Source organism: Panthera uncia, chromosome B1 (assembly GCF_023721935.1).
Source record: "Panthera uncia isolate 11264 chromosome B1, Puncia_PCG_1.0, whole genome shotgun sequence".
Classification (NCBI taxonomy): Eukaryota; Metazoa; Chordata; class Mammalia; order Carnivora; family Felidae; genus Panthera; species Panthera uncia.
The window spans coordinates 45,066,338-45,086,982 of record NC_064811.1 but is presented as its reverse complement, the minus strand read 5'-3'; the positions used below and the strand labels follow the sequence as shown (position 1 = coordinate 45,086,982).

The following is a 20,645-nucleotide window of genomic DNA, read 5'->3' as shown; positions in this document are numbered from 1 at the left end:
ACAATATGGAGAAAACATAATTTAGTATCTCAAATATTATCTTACCACATGAAGCAGAAGTTGTAAGTTTGATCCTTTTTATTCATCGAATGTCAGATTTAGAAAGGCTTGTAGTGATTTTGTACTGCATTATCATAATTTTGCAGATGAAGACACTGGGGTCCACACAGGTGACGTAACTCATGCCAGGTCCCATAACAACTTAATGGTAGGTCACAGACTGGAAGCCAGGTCTTCTCATGACACTGATGCATAATTCATAACATAATTCAATTAAACCAACACCACATGAATATCAGAAACCATGCTAGGCCCAGCAAGTGCCCTCGGAGGAGTCAAAAAATATAACATGTATAGTTTTTAATAGCACTGGGGTTCAATGGAAGGAAGTCTCCTGATGTCGCGATTGCTTCTTGCTGACCTGTTTTCAGAAATGTCTACTGAGAGCAAAATAGAGGACTCTGGTAGACTAAGAATACCTTAAGAGATTTTCTGCTTGAAACATCTTAACTAATAAAATTTACATTTTTCTCCTCTGTTTCAAGTCACCTACAGTAAAAAAACACTGCTGGACACTGTGATGAAATCTTGTTACACACTCTGTTCTATCAGCTTTGCTAAGATTAGTCAGGACTAAGAATCAGGGACACTTTGAAGTGAAAGGAGAACAACCTCTTATTTCACTTCTATGAAAAAAATCTTGTCAAACACTCCATCTTGAAGAAGAGGGTTTCCCTTCTTTGATTTTTTAATTAAATAAAATAACTCAAATACATAAAGATAGACTTTAGATTAAGTGCTTTATAACAAAAATATTAATCCTCCTAGATAATTCGCTTTTACAAAAACAGGGTTCTTATGGCTCTAATAGAGTAGGAAATGCTATTATTTTCTCTCTCAGCCCTACCACTAGATAGCAAGCAACTTGCAAGTTATGTGATCCCATTAAAAAGTCAAATTGCTTTGACGAAAGAAAAACTTTTTCATTATCGTTTTATCATTATTTTTATGTTATTTTCAAATGTACAGATATAAAATGAATATAAAAATGAATCCCATCATCCTGTTTCAACAATTACCAAATAATAACTAATTTGTTTTCCTCTGTACCTTCACCTATCACCCCTTTACACACAAATTATTTTGAAGCAAATTACTGTTATTTATCACATACATTTCATTATATATCTCTATAGAAACTCTTTTTAAGTATAACTCAAACAAATACCACCGTCCCATTTAAAACATTAATAATTATTCTACAATTGTATCAAATGTTCTCAATTCTTATAGTTTTATTTTTATAGTTTCTGCTTTTACTGCTCTTCAATTAACAATCCATGTAAGGTCCATGTGTTACAGTTGGTTTATATGTCTCTGAAGCTTCTAATTTATAGGTTCTTCCTCCATCTCTTAACTTTTTAAGTTTATTTATTTATTTTGAGAGAGAGAGCAAGCAGCGTAGGGGTAGAGAGAGGGGAAAGAGAGAGAATCCCAAGCAGGATCCACACTGGCAGCACAGAGCTGGCCGCGGGGCTCAAACCCACGAACCGTGAGATCATGACCTGAGCCGAAACCAAGAGTTAGTTGCTTGCAGTTATCTTTAACATTTTCCTCAGTCCCTGTATTTTCTATAAATGAGAAGTTAGATCTAGGGACTTCATCTACAGTCCCTTACAGATTTTCCACATAATACATCAAAACTGATGTATGCTTCCATCAAGAAGCACAAATGTTTGCATTTTTTCTTTTTGATATTAACAGATACTCATATATCATGAGGGGTTGTAAACTGATGACATTTTAAATTCTATGCTGTCCCTTTTCATACATTAGCTGGATATAGTTCTATATTCTACAAAAAGAAGCTTCCCTCATCCTTAGGTAAAATAAAAGTATATATTTTAGTTCTTGTAGTCCATTTCTTGTGGTTTATTTCTTGTTAGACATTCCCTCTGTGAGACTGCTTTAACAATGCACTTCCCTCCCAATACCTGATTTGTTTCTTATTGCCTGAGCCCCCTCTACCCAAGGTTGTTCATAGTTAGCACCTATTAAGGCAGTTAAGTTCATAGATGTACTATTTAAGCAGTGTGATAGAGCAAAGTGGTACATCTTTGGAACCTGGAATTACGAATAACTTTTCAACCTGGGGACTCCAGCTTTCTGAAATATAGTTTCTTCATCTGTGACAAGAGAATAATAACAGTACTTTTCTGTGCCAGCTATCATGTTCTTGCTCCAAATCCACGCTTCTTTGCCATGCTCTGTGACACTGGAATTGGACCACAAAACACTTCTCCATTGCCAAGCTGACACAATGTAAGGCTTCTCAATGGAGGGCGCTAGAGGGACACCGCAAGAGAAAGGAGCTTCCATATCTGATTCCAGTCTGGACTTCTCCCACCTATGTTATAGCTGCCAGTAGTGTTTGGGAGGCCCCAGTGGTGCTCACTCTCCACAAGTTGTACCTGTACCTCAGGAGCTACCTCCTGCAAATCAGCTCTGACCTGTTGAAATTCCAGCAAACTTCTACAGGCATTTCCTAAGGATAACTTCACCTACCCTACATCTTTTAGCAGGTCAGCTATATCTTCTACTTTTGAAAGTAGTTACTTTATGCAATAGAGGTCCTAGAGTGCCCTGGAGTGCAGTGTCCCCTGTTCCCAGGAACCTGGCACTTCAGGAGAGTATCCTATGTATGTTGCTTATGCCCTGCTGTTGTGTCTGAATCACTTTCACTTTCCCCGCAGTCATCTGCACTGACTCTTTGCCTGCTGTGGGCTGTGCCTGCCCTCTGTGGTGTTACTGGGACCCACAGACAGGCCAGTTCCAACAGTGCATGCCCACCAGGGAACTTGGGAGTAGGTAAGCAGTATTAGCCAAATTTGCGCTGAGCCGCTGAGCTGCTAGTCCTTTGCCAGATGCCCAGAAGCACTGCAGAGGCTGGGGGGCTATGTACCAGGGTGCCCACGGGCACAAGGTTGAATGTGGCATACATACAGTGATGGCTGGGTGTGGCCAGGCCTATTGTGCAGGGATGGCTGGGGGCACGAGGTTGGGCATGGCCTAGTAGGTGGGCGCTGTATGCAGTGTGGGGCAGCAACTGTGCCCTCAGGGGCTGGACAGGGCATGGGCAGGGCACACGCACAGCTTTAACAAAATGTGCCCTGTGCCCAGGGCCTACGCTAGCAGGCTTGGAGTGAGCGAGTCCTCAGGAGAAGTGGGAATAGCACACCACCAGCTGGTGAGGCAGTAAGTGTCTGTGTCACCCCACCTGCCACAGATGGCCCTGTGATTATGCTGGAGGGGGTAGGGGATGGAAAATGGCACCTTCATTTTTAGAGACGTTCCCCAACACACTCAGAAATCAGTATGAACAGATATGTCTTCTGTTTGCCCCCAGTGTTGTGTAAACTTTTGTTTTTATATTGCCTTTTCACACAGGCCCCTGCCTCTTTAAAGCAGCAACCCAGCTCACCTTCCACCCTCTGGGCTAGCCCTGTGCTGAGTCAGCTGACTCCAGGCTGAGTCCCACTGGTTTTAAACTCATGAAATTCAGCCCTTCTGGTTTTTAAAGCCAGACGTTATGGGGATTAGTCTTCCCTGTGGGAGCTTCTTGGCACAAGGGCCTGTTTCTCCGCTCTCTCCATGCACATAACTCCCTCCCTCCTGTAGGCAGGCTCCCTCCACCTTTCTGCCCCTTTCAGATGCAGCTTCTTCTCTGTATTTAGTTATGGAGTTTGTTCTAATGGTCTCTGAGGTCTCTGATCACTAGCTCTCAGGCTTATTGACTCGGATGTGGATGATATCTAGTTGTAAACGTAGAATGGGGTGAGCTCAGGGCTCCCCTACCCTGCGATCTTGCCAAGCTCCCCATCTTCCCTCTATTTTTAAAGGCCTCTTTACCCCTCTTAGGAGTTTATCACCTTTTACCAGTTTAATATTTTTTATATTAAATTACTGGGGTGATTTCTGTCTCCTGTTTGGAACCATGATTGATACACCACTTCAGTTTCTGGGAAACTAAATTGATGTACTTCATGTAATAATGCAAATAATACTAATGCCTAGCACTTAGTAAGTGTTAATTAATCCAGTTGTTATTCATTATGATGATTTCTCTACAAAACCATGGGTGAAAACCCTTATTTGGTTTACGTATAAAGGTATGTTACAGTAAGAAAAATTAGGAAAAAATATGGAGTGCTCTCAATTCTACGACTCTCCCTAGAAATGAACTCAGAAAAATGTCACCTTTGAACAGGAAGACAGCGAAATGTTATAGTGAAAGCAGAACTTTCTTTTAAAGTTCTCTCTGATAATTCTAGCATTTGGCCAGTTGAGGGACCTAATGTCAGGTGCAATACCCACAGATTGTACACCACACTCCCTTCCCTGGAACCATATTATTTTCACATTTGCAATAAAAGGTGACCATACAGAGCACCTGGGTTGCTCAGTAGGTTGAACAGTTGAGCATCAGACTCTTGATTTCAGCTCAGGTCATGACCTCCAGGGTTCCTGAATGTGAGCCCTTGTCAGGCTAACAGTGAAGGGCCTGCCTGGAATTCTCTCTCTCTGCCTCTATCCCACACATGTGCTCTGGTGCCCATGTTTTTGCTCACTCTCAAAATAAATAAATAAACTTTAAAAAGGGGGGCGGGAGGCTATTTATTATCTTTGTTTTTAATCAGAGTAATCATTGAAAGGGGAATGCATTTTGTGTTTGATATTTGAAAATATAGTCAAGAGAAATGCACATTTACTTCAGATGAGTTTAGGTCTAGAGAATCTTTCTAGATTCAGAATTCATAAAGGAAGTGAAATTTTAAGAGCTACTTGAAGAAAATAAAGGCAAACGAACATTAAGAAGTAAGTGAATTAAAATTTATGTCAGGTATCATATTATTTACATGTGTTAACTTATTTAATTTAACAACAACAATACTGTGAAGTAAATATATTCCCCCATAAAAGGAATCTTTGGTTTATGAAGGACAAATGTGCTACCTAAATAATAGAGCTAAATTCTAACCTAATTTTAATTGGACTTAAAAGCCAGTGGGTATTGGTATTTCCCAAAGTATGCTTCAAGAGACAATAGTGCCATAGAAAGCTGAGAACCAACACTTCTAACCTGAACAAATAAGTTCAGAAGACCCTGGGTTAAACAAAGTTAGTTACCTTTTTAATTACAAGATGATTCAGAGACATTCATATACTAATTATGATGTGAATCTTTAAGACAAGATATATTTATATAGCATTTCCACAACTCATTTGACCACTGAAGCCCTTTGCACAAGCATCTTGGGATACTAATATGTATTCTATGGAACACTCTTTGAGAAACAGTCTGACTCTCTGCACGAGCACTCACAAATAGAATCAATATTAACATTAGAAGCTCAAATGAGCATTTATGTTGAGAAGTTTTCATTCAACTTTGCATATGTAGATCAATGAAGATCAAATACATCAAGAGAAAATATGTTGGCCCATCTTCTTGCTGTCTATCGCACAGTATAGTGGATCATTTTAAGCCAAATAGAGTAAATGGTTCACTAGCTAAAATAAATGAAAACATGCACCAGACGGTCCATAAGATAGAAAAGTGAAATAAAGTTCTTGCCAAGTCAACCTCTGCAAAGGAGAAAAAGCAAAGGAAAACATGATGATGGTAAATAGCTCTATCAAAGAGATTTTAGGAAAGAAATGTAATAAATTTTCTATTGTAAATAACGTACAATAAAGCAGGCTATTTGACCTTCTCCAATGATTTTAGTTGAAGAACTGTAATCCTGAGAGACAATGTTCAGGAAAAACTGTCCATCAAAATGTTGGTATTCATTATATTCACCAATGCATGCTTGAGGCTTGAATAGAACATGACTTACACAAAGCAAATCCCATGGCATCCTTTCCTGGAACAAAAGCTAGCTAGTTTTAAAACTCAATTGGCAGAAGGTACAATGATAACCACTTCAATTTTGAGATATGGGGATAGTTTACAATTCAAGTAATTCAAGTTTATAATTCTTATATACATACATATATGTGTGTGTGTTTATATATAGGTTTATATACATATACATATACGTATACATATACATATACATATACAAACATACATAAACATACATACACACATACTGCTCTCTTTCTCTCCCTGCTCCCTTTAACCCTGAAGTTCCTATAAAACCTCAAGCTGACCCTTCCTGACTTTTCAATTGTCCATAAGTTTCGTATCTTGAATGAGGTTATTCTAAATTATTCCTCATAGGCTGTGCATTATAGTTGAGCTTTGTGGACTTGCATCTGACTCCAAGTCACAACACAAAATAGTTATAAGACCTCATTCAAGTTATTTAACTTTTTAAGATTCAGTTTCCTCTTCTGTAAAATAGACTTGCTATGAATATGAAATTATATGTTATCACGAAGTGTACAGCAGAGTTTTGGGCATATAAGAAATGGTAGCTATTACTAAATTCTGACTGTTGTGAACATGAACCCATCTGACACTGACAAAGGAAGTATACAGTACTGTACTGTTTTTCTCAAGTGTTTCCACAGAGGTATCTTTAACAACAAAGAACAGTAACTTATGTCTCTCACCACTTAGGCCCAACACCCAGAAAAATGAAGACACTTCTTTAGAGTGTGCTTTCTTCTTAAAACCATGTAAATTTTGTTTGATATTCAATTATATATCCTTGTTTATTTTAATATAAAAATGTTTTCAAATTACTTACCCCTAGGGAAAATTAATGGTTGTAGAAGACAGTAGGCAGCAAATAACAAAGTTTGAGAAACACCAAGTTTGAAGAGCCTGTATTAGGTCATACAATCAGTTTGTAGTTAACTCCCCTTCACCGTAAGCCTAGAATATTACTGCTTGGGCTGTGTTCTGCAATTTATTAACCATAAATATTTACTGAATGCTGCCCTGACTATGCTCACAGGGGTTGGGTAAACCTAGCAAGAGCTCTTCTCATTAAGGGTTTTATGAGAAGGGTGGTAGGTTAAAATAGCATCACAAGAAGTAGAATAGAAATCATAGTCAAGAAGAGGAAAAGAACAGTTAAGCAAGAGCCTTGAGTCAAGTAGAAAATAATGATGTCAAAAGAGAAGTTAAGTACACCTCAAGAAATGGATCAAGGCAAGCAAATCAGGAAGGAGGCTATGAATGACATGTTCTTATATTGACTGTGTAGTGTGGGAACAAGTAAACTAGGGCAATGTTTATCACGAACATATGATTATGCCAGGTGCCTTTATCTATGAAAGCCAAAAAGTCAAGGTCTTTATCTCCTAAAATCTAACAATTTTAAAGGTGACAATAAAGATAAATATAAATATTTTTATCTTTACTCTGCTTTTAGAATGTAATATTGAAAAGGGGGCGCCTGGGTGGCGCAGTCGGTTAAGCGTCCGACTTCAGCCAGGTCACGATCTCGCGGTCCGTGAGTTCGAGCCCCGCGTCAGGCTCTGGGCCGATGGCTCGGAGCCTGGAGCCTGTTTCCGATTCTGTGTCTCCCTCTCTCTCTGCCCCTCCCCCGTTCATGCTCTGTCTCTTTCTGTCCCAAAAATAAATAAAAAATAAAAAAAATAAAAAAAATAAAAGAATGTAATATTGAAATAGCTAAAACCTACTGAACTGAACCAGTACCAGGAATCAGGCTCTTTTCTAAACACTTCACAAGCATTAACTCATTTAATCCTTAAAAAGGTAGATATAATCAACTATCTCAATTTGCTGATACAGAAATAAGATTAAAGAGGTTGAATAACTTGCCCAAGATTATATATCTAGTAAGTAGAAGAGCCAAGATTCAAGCTCAGGTAATCTAGTTCAGTGTCCTTATACCATCATTTTGGTCCACCAAACCGTCATGCAATTAGAAAGTGGAATAAGGACTAGGGGGAAAAAATGAGGTCACAGGGATTGGTAGCTGAAATATCCTAGACAAGAGTGGTATAATTGTCACAGACTTTCAGTGCAAGGGAAGTAAAACCAACTAAAAATAGTATAAATGCAAAAAGGATAAATTAATCCATGAAACTAATAAATTAAAAGATTGCTAGATTCAGACAGAATTGGATCAGGTAATGCAAATTATGTTATTAGCACTCTCTCCCTCACCCGCTCCATCTCTCAACTTTAATTGTCTCTCTGTGTATTATTCTAATTCTATCATTACAAAATTACCCATGGATTTCCTCAATGCACCCAAGAAGTTTACTCATCAAAAGTCCACCAAAGCCTATAGTGCCCCATCTCAAAAATCCATAGAAAAGAGACTGTCTCTCTCCAATATCCATATGAACATCCCAAGGAAGGATTATGATTAATTCTGCTTGGATACCCCAAATAAATTATTCTGACCAGAAAAATGGAGAATTAAGCTAGGCAGGCCTAAGTGATGCTTATCTCCGGAGGTGGAGTTTGTTTATAAAAGGGGAGGAGAGCAGAGGGATAAGAGAAAAAATGATCTGTTAGCTAGAAACAATAGCTAGTAATAGAGTCCATTACAAATGGCATATGGAATTTGCTTGTCTTGAGTCACAGGACAATATGGCAGACCTCGCAGTTTGGCTGAGCTGAGACAGGCAATTGACTTTCAAACTGGCCCTAATAACAATCACAGTGATTTCAAGAGTTAGCAATTGTGCACCACTTTACAGTTGAAAAGCATTTTCCACACATTACTTCCTTTGAAAAAAAATGATTCACTTTCCTTTCACTTTTGCCAGAAGATGGGTTCTCACTTGCTGTCACCTCTTCAGAGATTTACTCTAAGAAATATTGATTAAAATGTCTAATGTTTCACTTCTCCAAAACCAGCTTTATAGGGTATGGATGATATAAACATTCCAGAAGCTACACTGTTTAGCTTTGATCTCAGCAACTGCCCTTTAACATGATATTCTGAACATCTCACATCTGAAGCTACTCTCACTGTGCCACTGGCCAACCTTTAAGCATCCATGGGCAATGCCCTACTGATAAAGCTAACGTAAAATGTTTTAATGTTTGAAATAGGACCTATTAGTCTCGGCATATAAACTCATGCATGCTATAAATGTAAGGTTGAGACTATAAAAAGAGTGCTGATGTCAAAACTATTTCAAATTTATAATGTTTACACAAAGTATCTCAACATAGAAAATTAAAATAAACTACAGGCATAGATACCAGCAAAACGTTCGTGATGTTTTGAGTAGTTAACACAGATTAACAACATAAGTAAAATTACATATTTAGCCTGGTGCAGACATTGGGGACAGTGATGGGTGCTGCTTCCCTTGTGTCCACTTTGGCCACCTAGCTGCTCCAGCCCATGCAGAGCTACCACCTCTGCCATCACCCCTTCAACCTCTCCGTAGTTTGAAGTGAAGCAGGTGTCCTTTCTGGAAGGAAACTTGCCCAGATCAAGCAGGAAGTGTGGCAGAAGTTGGAAGAACGGACGGCACAGGGCAACAAGCAGACACACCTGAGTGTGGTTCTGGTTGGTGAGAATCCTGCAAGCCCCTCCTACATCCATAACAGAACAAGGGCAGCTGCAAGAGTAGGAATCAACAGTGAGACAATTGTGAAACCAGCTTCAATTTCAGAGGAAGAACTGCTGAATTTAATCAACAAACTAAATAATGATGGTAGTGTAGATGGCCTCCTTGTTCAGCTGCTTCTTCCAGAGCACACTGACAGAAGAAAGATCTGCAATGCTGTCTCTCCAGATAAGGATGGCTTTCCTGTAATTAATGTAAGGCAAATGTGTTTGGACCAGTATTCCATATTACCAGCTACCCCACAGGGTGTCTGGGAAATAATTAAGCAAACTGGCATTCCAACCCTAGGAAAGAATGTGGTTTTGGCTGGGAGGTCAGGAGGTCAAAAAATGTTGGAATGCCCGTTGCAATGCTACTACACACAGATGAGGGCATGAACACCCTGGAGGTGATGCCACTGTTACAATATCTCCTGGATACTCTACCAAAGAGCAACTGAAGAAACATACGGTTCTTGCAGACATAGTGGTCTCTGCTGCAGCATTTCAAACCTGAGCACAGCAGATATGATCAAGGAGGGAGCAGCAGTCATCACTGTGGGAATAGAGTTCAAGATCCCTAACTGCTAAATTCAAGTTGGTTGGAGATGTGGATTTTGAAGGAGTCAGAAAGAAAGCCAGTCTCTGCAGGTGTTGGTTCCATGACAATGGTGATGCTAATGAAGAATACCATTACTGCCACAAAAAAAAAAAAGGTTGGGAGGTTTGAAGAGCAGGAAGTGTTGAAGGCTAAGGGGTGTAGAGTAGCAACTTAATTAACTATTGCGTCTTCTGTCATGAACAATACTCCAAGCCAGTTCAAGAGGCAAAGCAGGCCAATAGAAATCTGCAATATTTTTTATTTATCTTATTGAAATGGCTTAAAATGATGCTTTGAATTCATTAAAAGCTTAAATGGGTGGTGTCTGTGCACATAGCTCTGCAGCACCTCACCATGGACTATGCCAGTATCATGCTGGGTCATGGAATCCAGCCAAGAAAAGCCATTAACCTAGTGATTAACATGGAGGGCATTGTCACATTGAGAATGGATGCTTAACTTTGTCAAGCCACTTCAGTTAAAATTTGCCTTTTCTAGGATTACATTTCCTAAGTACTATTCCAATAAGAGTTGATACTCGCTTTAGGTTCCAAACCTTTTGAGTTTAATTGGTCAAACCAAAGGAAAAGTGTTGCTAGAGAAAATGAGGGAAAAGGTAAAAAGGAATAAATGGTAATTGAGTAGAAAAAAATTACTCTAATTTAAATACATATTATATATAAAAATGACATGCTAATGGTGCCCTGACCTGTCATTTCACGGCTTAGTCATTGGGAAAATGTTTCAGATTGTTCCATGTGCTGGTAGTCCTCATTTTATGTGTGTTACATTCACGAGATTTTCCCATTATTTTCTAGGATTGAAAGGCTTATTTTATTTTATAGATTATTTGTTTGTACTATCATATTTGGCTTTTCTTATATCCTTGAACTTCATCGTTATATTTTTGTACTGTTAGGGGTGTCTGTATGGTTTCCTTGGTATATCTTGAAACCTATTTTTTAAAAAACAACACTCAGATTTGATCATCATTAGGGCAGCTTGTATAAGTTCGCAACTTACTTTTCCACCAAAGACCTTGTCAGTAGCTGCCTGATTTTCTCTGATGTACCTTTTGGCTTTCCCACACGGGTTTTTGAGAACTTGAGTTAATATTGAATTTTATCAGACTTTCTGATTAAAAGGCTTTTTGGGGGGTTTATTTCACTGTGTTTTTTTTTTAATAAAACACTTCTTATTGGTGTGGGGAAAAAAAAGATACAGTTGGTTAGTTTAGAAACAAACATTTTCTGAGTGTCTGCCATGGACCAGGCACTATGCCGGACACTGAGCCTAAAAATATAAGTAATATCTCTGTACTTGAGGCACTTGATATTTAGAGGTGAAGACAACACATACACATGGTAGCAATTTGCTGAGGGAGGGAAATACTCAGGGCACTAAGGGAGACTCAGCGTACTAAGAGTACAAAGAAAGCAGAAACTGATCCAGTTTGGAAATTAAGTATAGGCTTCCTAGAAATTAAAATGCCTGAGTTGAGTTCTGAAAGAAGGGTAAGAACATCCATGTGAAGGAAAGTAGGAAGAACATTCAAGGCAAAAGGAAAAAAGTGAACACGTGTAGAAATGTGGAATAGCACGAGGTATGCTAAGACAAACACACATTTCCAATTTAAGTGTAAATTATAAGGCATGAAGGTTGGGGAGATGAAGCTGAAGAAGTAGTGTTATGGACTGAATGTTTGTGTCTCCCCAAATTCATATGTTGAAGTTCTAACCTCAGATGTGATAATATTAGGAGGTGAGGCCTTTCAGTGGTTTATTAGGTTCAGATGAGGTCATGAGAGTGCACCCCTGCTGATGGGATTAGTGCCTCCAGAAGAAGAGGAAAAGACACCAGAAGTTCCTCTGTTCACCATGTGAGGACATGGCAAGAAGGTGGCCATCTGCAAGGTGGGAAGAGGGCCTTCACCAGAAACCAATCCGCTAGCACCCTGATCTTGGAACTCCCAGACTCCAGAACTGTGAGAAATAAATGTCTGTTAAGTTACCCAGTCCATGGTACTTTGCTATGGTAGCCCAAGCCAACTAAGACAGGTAGGTAGCAATAGGTTCATGAAAGGCTCTAAATACCTTACGGAAGTTTCCACTTTACTTTGTAAGCAATGGGAAGTCACTGAAGGGTTGTAAGAAGAAGCCACAATCAGAGTTTTATTTTGATAAATAACTGGCAACTATGCTGAGCATAAGCACAAATCATAGAGCAGAGTTACCCATGAAGAGGCTATTGCAGTCAGTCAAGGAGAGAGGAGTTTACAGCTTGTAGTGGTATAAACAAAAAAAGATGAAAATTCAACAAATTTGTAAGAAGAGATCAAAATAATCAGATTGCGGTAATTATTGTGTGTGCAGTGAATGGGCTAGTGAAGAGCTAAGAGTAAAACCTGAGTATTATACCTAGAGAATTGGGTAGGTGGCTGTGAAAATAAAGAGTATCCAGAATACAGAAAGAGGCGAGGAACAAGACACATCTTTAACAAGTAGTGTTTAACCTGCTGCAGAACATCCATGTATGTCCAGCAGAAAGTTGATTTTGAGCCTCATTCTCAGTGGAGAGTCAGAAATGCAAATTTGTATAACATAAGAGACAAAGAGATTTCATAAGCTTCTAGAGAATAAAGAAGAATCTCAGGTGAATAATCAGATATCATAATGGCTTTAGACCTCTTAAAAACAACATTGAAATTCCAAAGACAATGAACCTTAAGGCTGTGATCCCACACAAGTCTCACATGCCAGTACCTATATTTAAGTCTAGAGGGAGAGGCAGGTCTTGAAAATAATTGTGGGTGTAGTTTTCATCCTATGGACTAAAATGGAATCTAATATATAAAAATCCAACCAAATGTGAGAGGTGAATTGGCAAGAAGGCCACACCCTAGACTAAAAAGAAGTGAGACTGTTGAAGATGTAAAACATGGCAGGGCTGTTAACTTGCTAGAAGGATGCAAGCTAACAAGGCTGCTCAGGCACCAAAATGGTATATTTTAATACTCTCTCTTTAGAAACAGCCAAGGACAGAAATGGAAAAGGAAGAATGACTCAGAAGGCAGAGGAAATCTTATAGAAAAAGAGTAAAAAAAGGGGGCAGGGGGAAAAATTAGGAAATTAGAGAACAAGTATACTATAATAGGAGTTTCAAGAAAGAAAACTGGGGAAAAAATGGTTGGGAGGAAATCACTCAAGAACACTTCTCAGAACTCAAGGAATAGTCTGCAGACTAAAAAGGCCCACAATATACTCAAATAGACTCATACTGAGGCATATCATCATATAGTTTCAGATTATAGGAGGAAAAAGAAGATTCTACAAGCTTTCTGAGAAGAATAAAACAGTTTATAGGATAGAAATCAGAATGCCTTCAGACCTCTCACAGCAATATTGTGAACTAGAAGAGAGTGGGGAAATGGCTGCAATATTAAGAAAAAAATTATTTCCAATCTATAGTACTATATAGATATAGTTTGCCAGGCAAACTAGCAATCAAATATGAGAACAGAGTAAGATTATTTTTAAATATTCAATGTTTGAAAAGTATTTACTTCTCATGCACCATTTCTCAGGAATCTACTAGAGTATGCCCTAACTAAACAGACAGAGTGATCCAAGGAAAAGGAAGTCATGGAATACAGGAAATAGAACATTCAGCACATGAGAAAGGTGAAGGGAATCCCAGGCTAATGGTGACTGAAAATCCCAGGAAGACAGTAGTATACCAGCTATATAGAGGGAAGTGAGTCCAGCTATATAGAGGGAAGAGGTCTGAGTAGCACACTCCAAAGTTAAACTTGCAGAGTGTTATGATATCATTACCAGATGCTTGAATGGACCACATGCTGAGGACACTCACTACACCCTCAAAGAAGTTCTGCTTTTGCATATTTCTGAGAACTGGAGGCTGGCTAATGTGAATTTGAAATCCGAAGTATAGAACAGGACTATATTCCTACTAAAACCAGCACCTGGCTCATGAGCAACCTGCTGATAACCCATTGTGGTGAGAACTATACCTTCCAAGACTAATTCATGATCTTGCCCACTTACCTTTCCAGGAATGCCTAAATTCTCAGAGAAGCAAAGCCAGATTATGACCAGGCAACTCTGTTCAGCTTTTCTTCTGAAACCCCTCATCTATCAGTGGTGGTACCGTCTTCTCTGTCATAGTTAGGTTTGCACTCACTCTCTTTATATTTTCACCCTTCACATTCTTCTTACATGAAAATAACCACTGATAATAAAATATTAAACTGATAATAAAAGAGAAAAGAAAAACATCTGTAGGATATAGATCAATATGATCATAGTGGTATATTTTTCAGAGTCCAGTCAGCAAAACAGAGAACTCATTTATTACACTGCAAACACAGGAATTATTTAACATAAGAGTTAGAAGGCTTAGAGAATGCAGAGGAAACTCTAAGGGAAACTAGAAGTAATAACTGCAGGAAACAGATGCCATATCCTTGGTCTGGTAAAACTAAAGGAGATGGGGTTACAAGAATCCAGACACATAAAAGAGGGGCTGGAGGGGTGAGTTCAGACATTTGAGGGATCCCCTCTGTCTCATCTGTACTTTTGAGGGGTCCCTGAAGTTGGTTCTGGAAGTGCCAAAAGAACGTGGAGGCCGGGGGAAAATTACCACTGGTGAATATTGAATGGAATGAGAAGAAACTGAGAAGTGCCTTCTCCCTCTTCTCACTCCCTATTGATAAAAACCTTCCAGGAAGCCATCTGGTAAAGCAGTCTGGGGAATGTCATTGGCAAAGGCACAGCCCCAGCTGCCCCAGCTACAGCATCACAAACAGAGTAAGGGAAGACAAACTTGCTGCTGAGGATTCTAGATAATAACAAGCTCAGCTGGCTACATCTGGAGATGAAACTAAAGACAGGGAAGGGTTTTGCTTTTTCTCTGCCATTTGAATCTTTTACAAGAATATATCTACATTTTACTTGAAATTTTAAAATGAAAAATCTTTAAGGGAAGCTTTAAGTTGATTATCAAATGAACTATACTTATATTTGTCTAATACATTCATGAAAGGAATAAAACTTTCATAAGAAAGATACTATTTTCTTTCACTTTATGTTGTGTGGTATGAAGAAATTTTTAAATAACTAATTTAAAACAGATTTTTTAGTATTTTATGGTGAATATATTTTATGATGAAAAACTAAAACTTGAAAATGCAAAGCTCCCTTATGGAGAACTCTGTCAAAAAACTGAAAATTTGTTATATACTGGTCATGAAGTGATAAGGTCACAACACTGAGCCAAAAAGACCTGGACTTGAATCCCTACTCCACCACTCACTAATTGGGCAAATTGCTTCACCTTTCAAAGCCTCAGTTTCCTCAATCTATAAAATGAGGAAAAGATTTCCAGATGAAAATATGGCAGCATCTTAAGTGAGAATAGATTAAATGGTTGTCATTAAAGAGAGCACAGAACAGGAAGATTTTAGAAATCATTGGCTGAAAAAGACTGAAAATATCAAACAGATAAATGTTTCACCTAAGCTGTATATTTCTCTAGATCTTTCTTAGTTGATGTTACGGTTTTTCTTAAATTGAGAACACAAGTAGAGGCAATAAAGGAGTTGCTCGTTAGAGATTTGATGCTGTTATTTGAATATGTCTAACTTATGGAAAGTATAACATGCTGGATGTTGTGCTAATCTCTGCTAAAAAAAAAAGCCTAACTGGTTGGCTCACATGGTCATAAACTCAGGACACCAACAGCACATATGCAAGCAAAGTATGTTCTTGGCTTTGGGACTGCCATTGCTATTTGCAGAGACTAGTGATGTTTGCCTGATTCCAAGACAACAGGAATTACTTCAGTCTTTGTTTAAATTTCATCTTGAATTACTGTATATCAAGTTTTTTGGTTTGCTGACATTGTTTTCCAGACCTACACAGTTGTCATTTCGTGTGAGGCTGGGTTTCCATCTGTCCTTACATTTTACTCTTCTGCTTCGTAGCTACTCACTGAATTCTCCAATGCTCACCTAGTCTGGGTTTATATACTTATATATCACTAGATACAATGGTAAACCTGGGCATCGGCTTTAGTCATTCACCCATTCATTCTTAAATTCATACATTTATTGTCTTCTAAATATTGAATTCCATGCTTGATACTGTATATACAAAAATAAACAAAGCAATACATTTGCCCTCAAAGATGTCTGGAAAAGGAAAAGGACACAGAAACAGAAAATTAAAATACACTGGAATGATTTTAAAACAAAGAATCTTCAAAGAGGTAAGAAGAAGAAATAGATCCCAGAGGCGTTCAATTTTATAACAACTCTAGAAATTTTAGCAATATGAACTTTAGATGCGATCTACTCTAAGATCCAAATACATCCTTAGCTAATTTCACATTCTCCCTAAAAGCTTCACCCAAACCCCACAGCCTTTGTGTATGTGGCTAGTATTTATGTGTACATGTGGGTATCTGTCTGTGAGGGCTCTTGTTGCATTGGTGATACTGGTGTTGTATTATTTTTGTTAATATTTTCCTTTTTGTTCTTTGCTACACAGATATGTGAATTTGGTAACGGCTTTTCACCCTGTATTTCCAAAGAAGTCCTGGGTTATGTGAAAGGTCCCCCTTGAATCAGACCTTGGTCACCAACTGACAGTCAACACCCTACCACTAACTCAGTGAAAAATACAATTCACGACACTTGTTTGAGTTTAAAATTAAACTGAATCTGAAACACGACAAGGTGTAATAACCTCATTCAGGGTTTCTCAATGTCAGCACTACTGAAATTTTAGGTCAGGTAATCCTTTGTTGCTGGAGGCCACCCTATGCATTACAGAATGTTTAGCAGCATCTGTGGTTTCTACTGGATGCCAGTAAGACTTTGCCCCTCAAGTACTATCAAAAATGTCTCCAGGCATTGCCAAATATCACTTTGGAGGCAAAATCACACACGATTGAGAACCGCTGTCCTAGTCAAAGCTTCTATGGCCGTTTAGCTGCCCATTTGAAAGCCGACTCTCAAAACAACTGTGTCTTGCACATTGCAGAGATATTTGAATAGCTCTGGCACTATTTGCTAGGACTTTTCAATTCTTGATATAGTTCCCAATTGTGAGTGGATCTGAGATGAGGATACATACAAATAACCATAATTACAGATTAAATCAATAAATTATTGAGTATCTGAAATTTGGCAGGCAGTGCAGCAGCTAATTTACATGAAAGTAGTGTGCACTAAGCAATTATTATGTGTCCAGTAAATAAGTTATTACATTCATTATATCATTTAACTTTCACAACAACCTTACAATGTAGACTCTATATTTATTCTAGTATGACAGATAAGGAAACTGAGGTTTAGAAAGATAAAGTGGAACTTCTAGGTAAAATGGTCAAATAAACTGACATAGGAAACCAACATTTTCTTTTTTTTTTTTTAATTTTTTTTTAACGTTTTATTTATTTTTGAGACAGTGAGAGACAGAGCATGAACAGGGGAGGGTCAGAGAGAGGGAGACACAGAATCTGAAACAGGCTCCAGGCTCTGAGCTGTCAGCACAGAGCCCGACGCAGGGCTCGAACTCACGGACCGAGAGATCATGACCTGAGCCGAAGTCGGACACTCAACCGACTGAGCCACCCAGGCGCCCCCCTACATTTTCTATTACCACAAAAAAAATGCTAGATTTAGAAAAATATTTTTTTAATTTAAAATTAATAGTAAATATTCAAAAAGAAATGTAAGTCCTAGAAATAAGAAGAAAATACACAGTTGTAACAGAATATTGAAATGAGATGGGTATAATGAAATCACTGGGGTCTGAGATATTAATACTCCAATGGAAAACACAAATTAAAGTGTCTGAATAAAGTCAGAAGTCAGGAAAATTCCCTTGGCAAATATCCACCTACTAACGATGTGACATGATTATAAGCCTTGAGCCTTGGATGGAAAAAGTCTACCTCAAGAAATAAGATTCCCCAGCCTACATCTAAAAAAAAGTATAATATCCAAATTTGCTCATGACTTGCAGGGAGACCCAGAGCTAAAAAACTAACATGAAAACATTTCCAAAATGAGTGAACATATAGGACTACATCAGAAATAGCCAAAAAATTATCAATAGGGTCATTTCCATGAGTCAAAAAAAAAAAAAAAAAAATGAAACCCAACAACAAATAGTTCCATCAAAAGGGAGCTGACAAAAACTATGCAGCATTTAAGGACACATATTGCCTTGAGTAGTCAGCAGAGGCTGAAGAACCATCAATAACAGAGCAATCAAAAAAGACTTTAAAATAATTGTCATTTTATAATAGCTAATGGGGGAAAAATCATAAATAAAGTACATTATTAAAGGTACATGTGAAAACAAAATTCTTTAAATCTAAATTATAGTCATTGAAATTAAAAAAAAAAAAAGCCTCATTAAGTAAGATAAACAAAAGATTCCCCTAAGAAGAGAATCCCTGAAGAGATGAACGCTCTGGAGGAATCATCCAGAACATAGTATAAGGAGATAGAGTAAAAAAATGAGAGGTTAAGAGACACGGAAGATCGAAAAAGAAATTCTAACACTCATTTAGTAAGCACGGTAAAGAGGGAAAAAATGAGAGGATAGAAGTGAATATTTGAAAAACATGTTGGCTGAGAAATTTTCAGAACTGAAAAAAGGCAGGAGAAGGCATGAGTCATCAGAGAAATTAAGTGGCTAAACCTGAATCTAAACCACTATGCTACATACCACCCATAAAAACTTATAATGGGGCGCCTGGGTGGCTCAGTCGGTTAGGCGGCCAACTTCGGCTCAGGTCATGATCTCGCAGTCCGTGAGTTCGAGCCCTGTGTCGGGCTCTGTGCTGACAGCTCAGAGCCTGGAGCCTGTTTCAGATTCTGTGTCTCCCTCTCTCTGACCCTCCCCCGTTCATGCTCTGTCTCTCTCTGTCTCAAAAATAAATAAACGTTAAAAAAATTAAAAAAAAAAAACTTATAATGCATAACTACCATTGTTTATTATCTACTATTAGCAGGTCACTTTATATCAATGCTTCTCAACCAGGAACACTTTTGAACCCCTGAAGATACTGGCAATGTCTAGAGACAGTTTTTGGTTGTCACAACTGGAAGGTGAGGGTGGTGGGGAGAAGGGTTTACCATTGGCATCTAATGAACAGAAGGCATTGATACTGTTAAAAGTCCTACCACCATAGGTCAGCCCTCGCATTGAAGAATTATCTGGTCCAAAATGTCAATAGTGCTGAGTGAGGCTGAGAAAACCTGCTTTCCAAAATAAATTGACACTGATACTCACAATCCAATAGTAGATCTTATTCCTGATGAAGAAACTGAGAAAAAATGGTTTAAGTAATTTGCCCAAGGTCATAGAGCTAACAGAGTAGAGCTGAGATCCAGATCCATATTGGTCTTACTCCAAAACCTATGGCCTGCAAACTTCATTTTTTGCAAAAGTCCAAATCAACAGAGACTGCTACTATGAATGTGTGAAGGAGCAGCAGGAACACAGAATGCACAGGGGCTGACCACGCTGGTCATATGACTGCTCTTTAACATGGGATTAGCCTACCAGACTTATTCTTATCCCTCATCCTGCTATAGTTTTGTATGTATTCATATCCCACAATGGGAGAGATGGAGGTAGTTTTGTGCTCCTTTAATAAATTACAGTTCCTATAATAAATGCTCACTACCACTCTAATACCCACTGCTGATACACTTACTCCTTGTGACCTAAAATTTGGAACATACGGTGCTTTTAAGGACTCTCTGGACCACCTTGACTTAAATCCACTTTGCAGTGAGACTCCATTGGATAGTGAATATTTCGTACTCATTTTTACTTCAGATGGGCCCTCCAGATGGTCTCTTTCTTGTTGGCTCAGCCCAAACACACATGCATAAATCAGCAGCAAATTTGGTAACAGGACACAAAATCTGGAATCAAAATGATCCACTGACATGATCATGCTGTGTTTCCTAGCCATGCTTTGATCTCTCAAATCATAGTGAAACTCACTTCAAAATAAAAACATGTCTAAATATGCCATTCCAATTGTATTCTAAAAATTAGATTCATGAACACTTTTCAATCAAACAAGTATTTTATTATTCTGTGTAGAAAGTGCATGTACTATTGTCACTATGGGTAGCTCATGATTCTCACAAGAAATCTAAGCTCATCTTAATGTGATTCTTTTAAAATTAGAAATGTTCTTCTTCATTGATGGGGCTGCTGTGATCTTTTCAAAATCTTTTTCAAATGTAGTTTATCTTATCCCCCATAATTTTTCTTATTACTGTTTTTAGACATAAGTTTCCTTGGAAACTGGACTTTCAATGGACTTTAGCCACAAATAGGCTTAAAAATGCCTTTATCCATTTATCATTTCATTATAATTAAATCTATATGATGTGGTCTGTTCTCATGTATGGTGTCTTGTTTCCATGGTAACTGAGA

General features: G+C 38.2%; 1 pseudogene; it reads left to right on the top strand.

Moving 5' to 3' along the window:
- The first annotated feature begins 397 nt into the window (after window positions 1-397).
- Window positions 398-10,330, top strand: LOC125922348 (bifunctional methylenetetrahydrofolate dehydrogenase/cyclohydrolase, mitochondrial-like; annotated as a pseudogene).
- Window positions 10,331-20,645: the final 10,315 nt, after the last annotated feature.